The sequence below is a fragment of the Natator depressus genome, chromosome 2, assembly GCF_965152275.1.
Source record: "Natator depressus isolate rNatDep1 chromosome 2, rNatDep2.hap1, whole genome shotgun sequence".
Lineage (NCBI taxonomy): Eukaryota > Metazoa > Chordata > Testudines > Cheloniidae > Natator > Natator depressus.
Genome location: NC_134235.1, coordinates 31,256,602 through 31,269,011, shown reverse-complemented (window position 1 = coordinate 31,269,011; position 12,410 = coordinate 31,256,602).

The following is a 12,410-nucleotide window of genomic DNA, read 5'->3' as shown; positions in this document are numbered from 1 at the left end:
GTGAAAAAAGCATACCTTAAACTTGGTGCTCCTTTTCTGTGCCTTCCACGGCACTCCTCCCCGCCCAACACTCTGCTCTACCTGTCAGCGAGGCTTGCCCATGTGTCTTCCTTCTCCTGTCTCTTGCATGCAATCTCCACAAGTACTGTAGCTGCCTTCCTAGGCCAGTTACTAAAGATTGGAGGCAATGTAAAGCTTTTATTTTTTCATCTGGCATGAAGTACTGAAAATGTACTTTATGTCTCACAAAGCATACTTATGATGTATATTTTATGAGCCCTAATTGAGAGTCCCCATCTCCTACAGAAACATAAGAAGGTTTCTAACCAAGCATTTATATCAACAAATGCTCTCTTTGATGGAGAACCTTTTATGTTCTGAAAAATGAAAGTGGAGAAGACCCTTCAAGGTATTTGGGTTTGAGTTTTTAGAGGAAAAAAATAGTTTTAAATAGCAGCAATGGATGACACACCTTAGTTTGTTGCAGTCTAATTGGATGGCAACTTCACTGTAGATACTCTTTTCTTGACACTTCCAATTTTTAAACAGCATTTTAAACTTTCATTTTCTTGGCCAGTTCAAAAGCTACTTCTGTCAAGGTTGGCTAGCACATCTGAGTCTGATTTCTGACCCTCCACCTCATCAATCCTTTCAGACATTTTTTTCGTTTACATGGGGAGAAACCAAACCCTCCAAGCCCAATTAGCTGCCTAAACATAACACAAAACCTGCCAAGCAAGCAACAAAATATCTCCCTATACAACACAGCTTAAGTGATTTTAGATTCTTGGGTAAAATTCTTTCTCATGCAAATCATGTCATTGAGCTCCAGAGAACTACTCACAGGAGCAAGGCAAGCAAGGTTCAGTGCCTAGTGTCTTTCACTTTGAAAAGAAATAAAAGGCGAGCTTGAATTATTTATAATTACTGTTAGCATTGGTAATTGTTTTTATAGCCCCATACATTAAAATGGCATTTTACAATCTTAGAGCAAGTGCATTCTTTTGAACAGAGTTTATAGGCTAAGCAGGACCAGACAAAGACATAGGTCTATAGTTCAACTAAGGGACGGTGTAGAGAGAGATTAGTGGTAAAGAGCAAAAGGTAGGAAGAATTCTTAGAAGAAGTGGGTTTTTAGGAGCTATTTGGAGAAGGGAGAAGGTGCTTTGCAAACAGGACATGGGAGACTATTTCAAACAAATGGAGTAACTTGATTGAAGCACAAGACAAAAATGGGGGTGAAAGAAGACCTAATACATTTTCACTGAAGCCAGCAGTGGTCACATCAGTGGGAGTTGTTGGGCCTGGGGAAAGAAATAAGGGAAGGGATTGGGATGGAAGCAGAGAGAGGCATAGGAAGGAGAGGGAAACTGACAGCATGTATGAAGGTGGGGATGCTACTATAATGAACTTTATAAGTGAAGATGAAGGAAACCAGTTAAAGGATTCAAGGATAAGGATGAATTTAGAACACCAGGGAGGAAGATGACATGAAATTAAATAGCTGATATATTTGGGGTTGAAAGCACTCCTTAGATCACATGCTAAGAAAGAAGTGCTTAGAATCAGAATATTGTTCCATCATTCAGCATTAATGTTCTGTCTCCAGCCAGGCAGATGGAATGAACTGCCTCAGCCAAGTCTGCAATTAATACCTTATCACCTCTGTCAGGAGATGCAGCTGTCCAGTCATTCCCATCACCATGGCTACAGAGTGGACCCCGCAGTGTACTTAGTCATCCACCTAGTATTCACTGCCCCATGGAATGGGGATGTCTTGTCTAGCAGTGAAATGTGCTACAATTCCCAAGGAGACATCTACTTACATCTTAGCAGAAAAAGACATCTTAATCATAGAGACAAGTTGTTATAGGATCTCATTCTGTAACATACAACAATGAGAACAGCGTATGCATTAGAAGTATTGCCACATTTGCAACTCCACCAGAATTTTGGGCAACTGTCCATGGAACTAGATAGATGTGTTTTAGAGTTGTGTATTATTTTCTTTGGATGTAGGTAATACAGCAGGAGTAGAACAAAGACTAAAAGGATGTACTTTGAATAACTGGAATAGATGACAATACCAGTTTAGTACTAAAATCGCCTGTAGTTGTCACTGGGAAAGTTCTAGATGACTGGGAGGTATGCAAAGAATAACATCTAGCTAGGCAAGTGTAGCACTCCTCTTCTGGTTTAGCCATAGGGAGATTCAATTATGACTCATCTAGAAGAGTCACTGTCAGACTATAGCAAAGTTCCCCACACAGATCATGACGGTCCCAGGTCAAGGCTCAGTAGTGGTAACATACATGAGACATCAACAGCAGGCCCAGTCACTGAATGGAGGACTTCAGTAATTTGTTAAGTCTGCTGTAGAGTATGCCCACCTGTTGGCAATACTGCTCAGATTATTTTATAGTCTACTACACTATAACAAGTTTCAGAGTAATACAATACCTACGCATTATTCAATTTCCCAGTTCACTACCTTATTCCTCTTTGAAGAGCTGTATCACCAACTCTTGTGATTTTATCACAAATCTCATTATATTCTCTGTTTTTCTTTAAAGCCCCTGGTCCAGGAGTCAGGTGAATATCTGAAAATCTCTGTTTTCATTAAAACAAAAAGGTAAAAAGTACTTTTGCAGAGAAAACACTAAAAACGTGGACTGAGTGAATCCTAACGGCTCAGAAACAGGAAACCAAATAAAAAGACCCCCCCCCCGATTTATATTTTTAAAAATCTCATGGGTTTTTTTGGTCTGATTCATGATTTTTGAATGCTTGATGTTGGCAATGCTGCTGTAGAGTGATATGTATGGGTGAAAACCTTTGAACAAGAAGGGGGTGATTTCCAATGGTCATTTATGGCAGAGGCATTTATAGTTTGAATTAGCCGGTAAACAAATACATTTTTAAACAAAGATCCTCTTTCAAAACTCCTCCCATTTTGCTGTCATTCAGTGTCAGTTATCTGTCTTTTACTTCCTCATCAGCAGGATACATACCATCTGATTGACAAAAAAGGCCAGGCTCATATGCAAAAAGCATGTGCAATTACTCACCTAATTTGTGTATGCAAATACAACAACTAAAAATTCTGTATGAAAATTCTACTAAATATCTGATAGATATTTTGGCTCTGACTCAGGAAGTTACTTGAGCATGTGCCTAACTTTAAGTATGTGAGTAGTTCCAGAGGTTTCAACTCGATTTTAATCTTTTGCAATTTTAATAATCCGTTTCCACACTTTGATGAGTTTAAATTCACAAAGAATTCCATTGAAATCCATGGTCTCATGTGTTCAAAGATAGATAGGTGGCCACTTGTCTGGGTGAATCAGGCCCTGAGCTGGGCTTTTGCCTACTACAGTCTACAAATCATGCATGCATTCGTGATCCAAGCAGACACAAAAGTGCATAATTTAAGCAGCCCTGCAAGTTTCCAGTTTTGAAAATCAGACCCATAAAACCCACATTCCAAATTCATTATCTTACAATTGTTGTGAGACAAAACATTTGGACTCCAGGGAACAGAGTACAATGTACTTTTAGAACTCAAAAGCCGAGGAAAGATTTTCTCAGGAAATGAGGAGGTTGTGGACAAATTGGTTAAAATAAAATAAAAATCAACAATAGCTTTACCCAGAACTGTAATGGCAAAGGAACCATTTTGAAGGTTCAAAAGAAAAATGTTCTGATGACTTCCCCCACATTACTTTTCAGTAGAGCTAATGGCAAAATAGAATTTCTATCATGCACAAAATTCTGATACTTTTTTAAGTCCTGATTTAGGATGAAAAGTTAAAATATCAAAACTTTTTGTGGAACTAAAAGTTCTGAATTTTTTAAATTTAGAAATGTCAAAATGTTTCATTTTGACATTTTTAGTTGACCTGAAATATTTTGGTTTTCCCTGGCTGAAAATTCTGTCAAAAATTCTGTTTTCTGGCAGAAAATTTCAATTTTGACCTCATTTTTTAATAAGAAAGTGTTTTAGTCCACATTTTTTGACCAAAACTACTTTTCATGTATTCCTGTTGGTTCTGGCTGGAACCAGAACTGGAAGTGCTGACATACTGCTTGAAAGGCTGATCTCTTATCAGATGCCTTATGTGAAAGCCATTTGTGATTTTTTCCAAGCAGCCATTTTCCAGATCCAATTGACCTAGACAGTTTCTATAAGATCTGAACTTTTGAGTCTCTTATGTCAAGTGAATGTCTGAATTTCTTGTGTTTTTCCAAACACTAGTCACACTCCCACTCACTGCAAGATAAAATAATTATCTTGCTTAAGCATTTGCATTTATCAATTATTGCTAAGATTTATGCTCTGCAGCTCAGCCAAATCAGAGTGTACTGTAAGAACGACGTATCCAGAAACTCTGCCAGTCATGAAATTAATTCATATGGCTTCTGCCATCTGTGATACAAGACATATGTCTAGAAAAAGAACTAACGTAACTCTGTTGGGAAGAGTTAAAAATTCAGATTGTTTTCAATAAGAAAACAACATAGGAAGAACTAGGTAAAGAGAGCTGTTGGCGGTATGGAAAATATGAAGCCCAGTAAGAAGAAGACGGGGAGAATGGAAGATTGAAAACTAGAAATGAGAAAAAGGCAACAGAAAACAGAAGGGGAAGTGATGGTACAGCAAGAAAGACATGGGCTGCTGCCAAGGACATCCTTTATTTGATTCCCCATGCAAATCTGCTGTGCTCTGCTGCTCAAACCAATTTTCTTTTGCTGTCCTGAGTAACTTCAATAGCACCTTCACAAACATAGTAGTTGACTCAATGGGATGCATTTTAAAAAGCCGCCTGAATATCTATACCATTTCAATAATTTATACCCTTATATATTATTAAGGACTGCATGAGTTTCTGTTTTCTGTTATAAATCTACAATTATCTGACAAATTCCATTGTGATTCTATGAGTGATTTTTAAAAAAATGTTATAACTATAGTTACCCAAAATAAAAGCTATTTCAGCTCATAATACTGTATGTATTTCAGGGAACTGTAACTGGTACTATCCTGGTCTTCTATGTTAAATTATTGCACATAACTTTTACAGCCATTAGGAAAACATTTTTAATTTAACCTCCTGGATACTTGCCAATCCTGAATACCAGATGGAGTGGCCATCACTTTCATTGAGTGGGGTACTGGGTCAAGATTCCTAGGTAGAACTAACCTGATGTCTTCCCTTTCCTCCCAATCTGCTTGGAAGCTTTGTTCTTCCACCCTCTGATGCTGGCTCTTGCCCTTCCCTTACAAAAGGAAGCAATGAAGGTTAAATGGACTGGGCGGGGGGTAGCTGGGCAGCAGCCACCACCATAGCCAAGGGCTTTCTGGCATGGTGCCCATAAGATGCTTCATGCCAATGAGGTCAGCAGGCATGGGTAGGGAAATAGGAAGCAGCCTGACCACCTTGGAGGAGACCTCTTTCTGGATGAAGGCAAGCGAGGACAAAAGATTTGAGCCAAAGCTCCCTGAAGTCAGCATCAAACCTGGCAGTGGGAAGGGAGGAAGAGGAGGGACTATGGGGGGAAGGAAAGGAGAAAAGCAAATGCTCCTCACCTTTGAATAAATTCAAAGGGTTAGTGTATTGTGCTGAAGGCTGCCAAGGTGGATTCATGGCCACTATCAAAAAGGAAATTATATATATTGTGTAGCACCATGGACCCAACCATGCAATCCTTACTTGGCAAAATCCCTTGCAAGTAAGAGGGAATTTTGCTTTACCATGGACTGCAGACTCTAAGGCCTCAATCTTGCAAACATGTACACTGGTGCTTAACTTTACATGCATGGGCAGTCCCACTGTAGTCACTGGAACTGCTGACATACAGAAAGCTAAGCAGGTGTGAAAGTGTTTCCAGGATCAGGGTCTACATTTGTAAAGAATTGTACTGGGGAAAGGAAATTAAAGGCTAGGCAGACATTAGTCTGCATTAGAGCTTAGTGAATCCTTGATGTTTTGGTTCAGGCACCTGTCACAGTCTGGGGTGCAATCCAGACCAGTCAGAGGTTGTATCACCACTTGCCCTGTAACCTTGGGTGCCTCACAATGCTTTGCTGCTGTAGCTCCCAATCTGGGCTACTCACAACCAGCCTACCAGTCGCACACTGAGTGTTTGTATGCTAGACATCTCTGACCCTAGCAGTCTGTCTACAGCCCCACAGCAGCTTCCACCAGCCTGGGTTACTACTTGAAGGGTGACCCCAACATACTCCCAGTTCAGAATTTTCCCAATGGCATGTCCTCTGCAATATCCAGCCCTTTCCTGGATGGTTCAGAGAAATAATATGGTTCATTTGTTCCTTTGAAGGCACACAAACACATCACAGATTATTAACACAACTGAGGGTAAATACACCCTTACCTTTAAACACTGAACTGAGTTAGTTTGTAGTAAAACAAAACCAATTTATTAATAGGACATAGGTGAAGTGATGCTAAGTAAAATTGATTAAGTTAGGACAGGTTACAAGCAAATAAAAGAGAAAACACACATCTAAAAGTCTATAACTTAATCTAGCAAGTTTCAATTCAAGGGTTTGTTCAAGATGAGCCTTTCTCATTCACAGTTTCCCAGCTAGATAGTGATTGAACCTCTCCTTGGTCAGGATTTCCACCCGAGGCCCAAAGGTGCCAGAGTCTTTGTCTTCTTTGGTGAGAGAGATAAAAGTAGAAAACCTCAAGTTCCTTTATAGTCCAGTGAACCTTTGCAATGGACTCTTCTGAAGATGAGCCCCCAAAATAAAGTTTATTCAAGCAGTGAGGAAGGCAACGTGGAGTCTGGTGAAGGAGACCTTTTCCACCCCAACTTGTGTTTGCTGAAAAAATGCAAATTGTTCTGATCCCTGCCATCTTCTCCCCTTACTGTCTTGATGACCCTGTTTATTGCTTATATGTAAACTGAGGTAAATAAACACTCCTTTTTTTTAGGATAGACATGTTTAACAACTCCCTGGACACGCCTGGTTTACACACACTTTAGTTATAATTCCAGCATATATTCATAACTCTTAATGCCCACTGCATAAATGCATCATGCAAGAATATTAATGATCTGGGAGTTATTAGTTTTCAAATGATACCACACAAGGCATATTTTGTGCAAAGATTATTACAGTAGTGTGTAGGGTGTGAAGATAGAGCTGAATTTCAAAATTAAATGTGATTTTGAAATGTAAGGTTGAAATGAAACTGTCATAAATATAAAGGGAAGGGTAAACCCCTTTAAAATCCCTCCTGGCCAGAGGAAAAATCCTCTCACCTGTAAAGCGTTAAGAAGCTAAAGGTAACCTCGCTGGCACCTGACCAAAATGACCAATGAGGAGACAAGATACTTTCAAAAGCTGGGAGGAGGGAGAGAAACAACGGGTCTGTGTCTGTCGGTATGCTGCTTTTGCCGGGGATAGAACAGGAATGGAGTCTTAGAACTTTTAGTAAGTAATCTAGCTAGGTATGTGTTAGATTATGATTTCTTTAAATGGCTGAGCAAAGAACTGTGCTGAATAGAATGACTATTCCTGTCTGTGTGTCTTTTTTGTAACTTAAGGTTTTGCCTAGAGGGATTCTCTATGTTTTGAATCTAATTACCCTGTAAGGTATCTAACATCCTGATTTTACAGAGGTGATTCCTTTACTTCTATCTACTTCTATGTCTATTAAAAGTCTTCTTGTAAGAAAACTGAATGCTTTTTCATTGTTCTCAGATCCAAGGGTTTGGGTCTGTGGTCACCTATGCAAATTGGTGAGGATTTTTACCAAACCTTTCCCAGGAAGTGGGGTGCAAGGGTTGGGAGGATTTTGGGGGGAAAGACGTGTCCAAGCTACGTTTCCCAGTAAACCCAGTTAGAGTTTGGTGGTGGCAGTGGATATTCCAAGGACAAAGGATAAAATTAATTTGTACCTTGGGGAAGTTTTAACCTAAGCTGGTAAAAGTAAGCTTAGGAGGTTTTCATGCAGGTCCCCACATCTGTACCCTAGAGTTCAGAGTGGGGGAGGAACCTTGACAGAAACATTTTGATACAAAAAGTTTAAATGTTCCAAAATGAAATGGCCAAAACAAACCATTTTGACTTCTTTGAATTTCTTTGTCATTTTTTTCTTCCAGAACTATTTGCCAAATTCAAGCTGAATTGATGGATAGTTTCAATGCCCTGAAAAAATGCATTTTCTGGCAAATTTACCCTTTATTGAAAAAAAATTCAGCCAGTAATAGTCTCCATCCTTGACTCATCCTATTGCCCATCATTTAGGTCTTGTTAGACTGGACAGGACAAAGCACTGGAAGAGGACATACTGTTGGGAAAAACCCTTTGTTTTCATGGGATTAGTTAGATGACCTAGTAGTTCTCTTGCCTCTCTAATTTCTATGCTTTTATGACTGGTTTGTTCCATCTCACCTGGTGTCTCTTGTCTTCAGTCAATATGCAACATTTATGTCCTCTAAAACATTAAAAAATCCCACCTATTTGCCTGGTTATAAATTCCTATGAACAATAATAGCTGCTAGTGATATCTTTAAAGGTGACTGTTCATGGGGCAACCAGGGGATTTGTCACAGCAAGACAGCAGGAGAAGTAATTTATATGTGAAGGATAATTCATCATGGGTAAGTCATTAAGTGCCAAGTCAGTATCGTTTCTCCTCTACAACAATGTCATATTTTAAAGTCATAAAATGTCATCTGAATACACTTAAAAACTTAGAGTAGATGTTTTCATAATTAAATGAAAGCATGTAATATTTTTTCTAGGGAAAAAAGATAAGAATATCTGACAATGTGGTGGCTTTGAATTTTAAAAAATAATCTGGACCTGTTTGGATTTGGGACACAAAAACCAAAATTCATTTTCGTCACATTTTATAAACAGCAGGTGAGAGTGGTTTTGATAATGAGAGATATTTACATAATAATGTGATACATAGGAACTAACTCCTCATTTTTCTGGTAAAACTGTTTAATGTTTGAATTAAAAATAAGGCCAGATGCACCTAATGCATATTAGCATAGCCGGCTCAACAGAGCTACACCAGTTTACAGCAAGTGAGGATCTGGCCTACCAGGTTTTCCTAGTAGAGGAAGGATAGTCCCTGTTTTAGAGCCCTAGTCTAGGATTTGGGAGTCTAGGATTCAATTCCCTGCTCCACTACAGATTTCCTATTTGACTTTGGGCAAGTCACTTAGGGCTCAATCCACAAAAGGAGTTAGATGCACAAGTCCAATGTTTAAGCACCACCAAGATCTTCAAAACCCTGCTCAGCTGGTGGCTAAAGTCCCTATATGTCAAAACTTCCACCAGTAAAATCCCTGTGTCACCTAAAAATCTGCCACTCAGTATGCTCACAGCCACCTCAGTCTACGTGCCCGAGTGCTTATGCTGCAGTGAGAGCCTTAAACTAGGTGTTTCCTCACATACCCCCTACCTGTGAGGCCTCATCTGGTGGGCATTTTCAGAGTATGCTGGAAAACACACAAAACAGCCAGAGAAGATGGTGCCACCCCCCATCCCTTATAGTCTTTATCTCAGTGGTTAGAGCACTTACACAGGATGCAGAAGACTCAGATTTAATTCCACCCTCTGCTTGAATTTAGGTCCCCTATCATCAAGGAAAGGGCCTTAACCACTAGACTATGGGGTATTATGGGGCAGATCACTCTCAGTTTTACCTGTTTAAGCTGTTCCATTGAAAGACAGTGAGGTGCTCAGATACTACAGTGATGAGAGACATGCAAGTACCTATGACCAATGTTCCCTCTAATTTTTGACAGGGCGTGTGCGCAAAAAATTTCTTCCGTGCAAATTTTTGACAGGCTGTGTGCGCAAAAAATTTCGTCTGTGCAAATTGTTGTGCTTCTGTGCAAATTTTTGTGTGCGCGGTGTTTCGCTGTGTGCACGGGGTTTAGGAGCTGTGCGCGCGCACACGCGCACAGCTGAGAGGGAACAGTGCCTATGACAGGTAAGGATGTATTAAGAACAATTTTGGTTTAGCTATGATAGAAAGTGAGTGGTCCAGCAACATTTTTATTTTTATTTCTCTGAAGAAAAGATTATTGGCAGAACAGAAGATTTAGGGTTCAAACTTAATAACTCAGTAGAGCCTAGCCAAATATTTGAACTTTAAACATTCCACTCTAGGTTTTGCACAGAGCTATGGTAGCAGGAAGGACATGTTTTATTAAAAAAAAAAACCTATATTTTTTAGTAGATCCTGCTGTCCTTGCCAGATGGCAACAAAATAACAAGCAACATTACTGATGAAAGGAAGAAAATAAGGACATATGCACCTGCTCTTCCTACTGCTGCAGTGATTTACAGAAATTACTCATTTTACTGTCCGATGACTATGTTAAGTGACAGCTGTGCCATGAAAAATTGGTACTTGCTTTATATTATTTAAATAAAAATGTAATGATGGTGAAAGTGCTGGAGTGACACCATTAGGCACTGAACAGTTACAGAACAGGTGCATTGCAAGCTTCCCAAAGCTGCCGTATCACCACCCTGTTTTAGGGGAACAGCTCTTAGAGACAAGAGGATAGTTCATTTGTTAGACCCAGTCAGTCCTTGTCTTCACTACGGAGGCTTCTAGAAACCATGGCATGGGGTTTCTTATCCTGTGGATACTTTCCTATTGGAAATCAGACTGGGACCAACTCATTTCACATAAGCCATCAAATGGAAACTACTGCTTTTGGTTATTATATATCAGGGCCAGATTCAAACCTGTTACTAAAGTGGGTATTCCAGCTTTTGGTGACTTGTATCCTATCACTAGTCCCCTAAACCATCTGAGCTAAACGAAGTGTTGGGGCCGGTAAGGATTCCCATTCTAGTGTATGGCTGGGGCCAGTAGGGCTCACCTGGCTAGGGTTAGTGTTGAGGTCAGCAAGGGTCCCCTAAAGAGTGTTAGGGCTACAGAGTGTGGGCCACCCCCTAGCCAGGCTCAGTGTTGGGGCCAATAGGATACACTGGCCTCGGGTTAGGATTACCAGGGGTAGGACTCCCGTCTAGGGTTAAGGTTGGGGCTGGCAGGGTGGCCTGGGTTATGGTTACAGCGTGCAAGCCTCCCCAGACTAGGGTTAGGACTGGATCCAGTTACGCACTCCAAGATAGGGTTAGGGTTACATTGACTAGGGTTCCCTGGGCTTGGGTTCGGGTAAGGGCCAGTAGGGAAACATGGGCCGGGTTTAGAGTGTGGGGATTCCGGGCCAGGATTAGGGTTGGGGCTGGTAGGGCTGCCTGGGCTAGGATTACAAAGGGAAGGGCTCCCTGAGTCAGGATTGGGGATACAGAGGGTAAAGCTCCATGGACCATGCTTATGGTTGGATCGGTTAAGGTACCATGGTCTAGGATTATGGTGACAGCGGGTAGGATATGCCAGGTTAAGGTTTGGAGTATAGAGGCTATGGCTCCTTGGACCAGGGTTAGAGTTACAAATGGTAGGGCTCTCCTGACTAGAGGTAGGTTTGGGGCTGGCACACAGGCTAGGGTTAGGGTCACAGGGTGTTGTTCAGTGGGCTAGTGTTATGGAGGGTAAGGATAGAGGGTAAAGATTTTAGGGTTAGGGCTAGAATAGCTTCCCAGGCTAGGGTTATGATTACAAAGGGTAGGGCTCCTAGGTCTAGGGTTACAGATGATAAGACTCTCTTGGCTAGGGTTAGGGTTGGTAAGCTTTTCTGGGTTCAGTTAGGATTTCAAATGGTAGGACTCTTAAAGATGGTGTCCCTCCATGCACCATGTGCATACAAGTTCACACCAGCGGGGGCAGGCTCACACCATTCCTGGAAGTGCCAAATGTCCAGTGTTCTGGGAATGTGTGAATGGCCACCTTAGCTCAGCCTGCAGTATCTGTCTTACTGCGCATGGCGCACAACCAGGCAAGAACCCAACTTGACTAGGGCTCTCTGGGCTAAGGTTACAAAGGGTAGGGCTCCCTGGCTGGGTGAGGCCCAATAGAGTTCCCTGGACTAGGCTTACAAAGGGTAAGCTTCGCTGGGAGCAGGTAAGGATTACAGAGGGTAGAGCTCCTCTGGCCACAGTTAAGGTTACACAAAGTAGGGCTTTCTGGGCCAGGTTTAGAGTTATGGAGTGTGGGGCTCCCCAGGCCAGGTTTAGCATTAGGTCCAGACTTAGGGTGTGGGTCAGGTGGGCTCCCCCGGATGGTGCAGAGTTTTTGGAGGAATAGGCAAAACACCTGCCAAGTGCATATGATCATATCTCTTTGTATCAAAGCTATTAGTCTGCTACTGGCTCACAGCACAGGGATTAACCCTTTTATCAAGTAGTACAGTCTTGTGTTTTTGGCTTTGAAGCTCCCTCAGTCCATACAAATAACCATTGTGTGTGTGTTTGTGTGTGTATACACGCACGGCCATGGTTCATT